The sequence below is a fragment of the Penaeus monodon genome, chromosome 32, assembly GCF_015228065.2.
Source record: "Penaeus monodon isolate SGIC_2016 chromosome 32, NSTDA_Pmon_1, whole genome shotgun sequence".
NCBI classification, from domain to species: Eukaryota; Metazoa; Arthropoda; class Malacostraca; order Decapoda; family Penaeidae; genus Penaeus; species Penaeus monodon.
The window spans coordinates 7,167,176-7,167,467 of record NC_051417.1 but is presented as its reverse complement, the minus strand read 5'-3'; the positions used below and the strand labels follow the sequence as shown (position 1 = coordinate 7,167,467).

Sequence of the window (292 nt, the reverse complement as noted above, 5' to 3'; positions counted from 1 at the left end):
TATACCATACCAGAAATACAGCTCTATAATACGCGAAACAAAATAGAAATGATTCCCGATCCTGATTGCCTTCCCGCTTCATGCATTTTTTCCTAGAAAAAGCTCCTTCAGAAACGGGTTCCCTTTGCCCAGTTCAGAGACTACAGAAGAACAAAAGAAAACAACAACAGAAAAAAAAATCAGGCAAAATAACAAGCGAGAGGTCAACGGTCAAAGGTCACTTGCAACAAAATAGCTATTTCTGAACTGGACTTTCCTCGCCGCTGGCGTGTCTGGGCCTGGTCTACTGTAG

The 292-nt window shown here is 42.5% G+C and overlaps 1 protein-coding gene across 1 annotated transcript in view; it reads right to left on the bottom strand.

Annotated features, from left to right (window-relative positions):
• Window positions 1-292, bottom strand: part of LOC119593530 (myosin-2 heavy chain, non muscle-like) — a 15,436-nt gene that overhangs the window by 14,307 nt on the left and 837 nt on the right. The gene's annotated exons all lie outside the window — the stretch shown is intronic.